The sequence below is a fragment of the Nyctereutes procyonoides genome, unplaced genomic scaffold, assembly GCF_905146905.1.
Source record: "Nyctereutes procyonoides isolate TBG_1078 unplaced genomic scaffold, NYPRO_anot_genome, whole genome shotgun sequence".
Classification (NCBI taxonomy): Eukaryota; Metazoa; Chordata; class Mammalia; order Carnivora; family Canidae; genus Nyctereutes; species Nyctereutes procyonoides.
The window spans coordinates 36,435,367-36,438,314 of record NW_026575140.1 but is presented as its reverse complement, the minus strand read 5'-3'; the positions used below and the strand labels follow the sequence as shown (position 1 = coordinate 36,438,314).

Here is a 2,948-nt window from a genome sequence, read left to right as displayed (position 1 = left end):
TCTGCCTCTCCCTCTGCCCTACCCTTCTCCTCATGTGCTCTCTCTTAAAAAACAAAAACTCACTTCTTTTATTCAGTATAATTATTTGGAAATTTGCCATTTTATTTCAATCATTCGTCTGTATTGCTGACTACAAGTCCATTGTAAATATTGACCATAATTTGTCCATTCACCTGCTGATGAGCATTTGGTGTGTTTTCAGTTGTTGGCTATTAGGAATAAAGCTGCCAAGAACATTAGCCTTAAGTTCTTTTTTTTTTTTAAAGATTTTATTTATTTATTCATGAGAGACACTGAAAGAGAGAGAGGCAGAGACACAGGCAGAGGGAGATGCAGGCTCCATGCAGGGAGCCCGATGTGGGACTCGATCCCGGGACTCCATGCCCTGAATCGAAGGCAGGCGCTAAACTGCTGAGCCACCCAGGGATCCCAGCCTTCTTAAAAGTTCCTTAAGGTAAAATGGTTGGGTCAATGGATGGATGGGTGTTTGACTTTCTTAAAAGCTGCCAAACTGTTTTCCAGGTGGTCGCAAGCTTTTACATCTCAACCAGCAACCTGTAAGCGCTCCATTTGCTCCACAGTCTCCCCAAAGCTTGGTATGTCAGTCTTTCATAATTTTGCCCTTATAATAGACAAGTAGTATGTCTTACCATGGTTTTAATTTGCATTTCTCTAATGGCTAATGATGTTGAACATCTGGTCACGTGCTTATTTACTATGCATCTGTCTTTCTTGGTAAAGTGTGTGTTAAAATCTTATTCCATTTTTAAAATTGGGTTTTTAGATTATTATTGAATTTTGAGAATTCTTTATACATTCTAGACACAAGTCCTTTTTCAAATACAAGTTTCAAAAATATAGTGGCCCAGTGTGTGGTTTGTTCTGTCATTCCCTAGTGTTCTCCTGAAGCTTACTGATGGTCTGTTCAGTGTTTTCCTCTGTGTTTGATTGTGGTTGGTCTTTTCTGTTCATTGTCTTTTTCAGTGTTGACCCTGCCTTTAATCTCACCCAATTCACTTCATCTCAGACATCATAATTCGGTTTAGGTCTTTTCTACAACTTCCATGTCTCTACATGTAGAGGCTTTCCCTCGAGCTTCTTGATCACATGGAATACATTGATAATCACTGTTTTATGTCCTTGGCTAATTTTACCTTATAGGTTAGTGTCGATTGGTTGATTCTTCTCCTCATACCAGGTCTGTTCCTCCCCCTGCCTTGGATAGTCCTCAACCAGGCACACTCCACTGCATAGGTGAGGGGACCATCCATAGATCTCAGGAGTCCTCTCTCTGTGAGTCTCCTTCCAGCACTCTGCCCTGCTAACTCTGCCTCCCTTGGTCTTTCCAGACTCCCAGGTTTCTCTCTGCAAATCAAGGGGTCCATATGCCTTTATCTGGGTCCTCAGCCAGTGCTGTGGCTATAAATGGGGTCAATTATAAGATTTCCCCAATTTGTGTCCCATCTTTCAGAAATCATGGTCCTTCCTTGCCTAAAAGTCCAATGTCTGGAGAACCATTGATTTTTTGTTTGTTTTTTTAAGTTGTCTTAGGTGGGAAGGTAAATCTGGTCTCTGGTACTTCATCTTGGCCAGAAGTAGAAGTCTCCAGAGTTTCTTTAGTCATAGAGAACCCTTACAGTCTCTTGTCAAAACTCTCCTTATTAGACATTAGGAAGCTGAGGAACTGCTCATATATTATGTACAGTACATAGTTTGGAGTTTAAAGGATGTAATGCGCCATATTTGGTGTTGGGATTGGAAACATGAATGGCATTGAGGCAGAAGCTAGGTTGTAAAGGTAACTGAATGCAGGGAGCAGGGCCTATCCCATGGTTGGTGGGGGAGGAACTGAAGAATCATTTTAAGTCTAGGAATGGCATAGTCGGGCTGGAAAGCCTAATTAATATTTACGCATTGCTTTTTTTTTTTTTTTTGTAGTTGGATTATATTCACCTCTACTTCTAGCAGGGAGCTGGCACAAGGTCATGTGTTGTACTTCCTGAGCTCTGGACCATAGTCTGCTCCCATCTGTGCAGCTCTGGACACATCAGTTCACCTCTTGTGGGCCTCAGTTTCCACAGCTGTAAAATGAGAATCCTAATACCTGTATCCACATGAAGTGACTGCAGTGAGGCTTCGATGAGACTGACAGAGGTCTGACCGTGGACTTCAAGTGCCCAGCACGGTGCCTGGCAAATAGCCCTCAGGGACGATGAGCAATTACTAATCAAGAAAGCTGAGTCTCAGTGAGGCTGTTTTGATGTGGTAACAGAGCAAGCAAGCCTCCACTTCAGCTCTCTGATAGCTTGCCATGTCTGTGATCCTCTAAAGCAAGATTTAATCCAAAAGATGTAATAATGATTGGTTGAGGCGAATCCCGACAGGGCCACAAAGACATACGTAGTGGTGGCTAAGGAGTATCCCCTGCCCTCGGCCGTTCCCTGACCCAGCGGTCCTAGCCCAGCCTGACGTGACTTTTCTGAGCAATGCATGTTGGAAGCTGTTGGATTTCTGCCACACAGAGGGCTACATTTAACCAACTAGAATGAAGAGTCAGAGCTAGACTGTGGTGTGCCATGGTTTGTGGTCGTATGTTTTAATATGATGTTTGGGGCAAAATTCAACTGTAAGAGGCTCCATCACGAAATGAAAGCTTTTATTTGTGTATGTTCTCCCATGGTCCAGACCTTTGTACTAGCCATTCTCTCTGCCTCAGGTGCAACGTCCTCTTGATTCGATGCTTCCTGCGTGTCTGATTGCCGAGCGGGCACTCTTTCTTCAGTTCACAAAGACTATTAAACCTTTCTTGACTCCCCCAGACAGATGACATATTCTTTCTCTTTAGATGCCTCCGCATTTTTCAAATACTGCAATTTTCATAATGGTCTTCTTTCCTTTTCTCTCTCTCTCTCTCTGTCTCCCCTTAGACTGCAAACCCTTTGTGTCAG

The 2,948-nt window shown here is 43.1% G+C and overlaps 1 long non-coding RNA gene across 1 annotated transcript; it reads left to right on the top strand.

Moving 5' to 3' along the window:
* The first annotated feature begins 529 nt into the window (after positions 1 to 529).
* Positions 530 to 2,564, top strand: LOC129497347 (uncharacterized). Its single transcript, XR_008661916.1, has 2 exons — positions 530 to 596; positions 1,939 to 2,564. It is a non-coding gene; the product is annotated as an uncharacterized LOC129497347 (long non-coding RNA).
* The last annotated feature ends 384 nt before the right edge of the window (positions 2,565 to 2,948 follow it).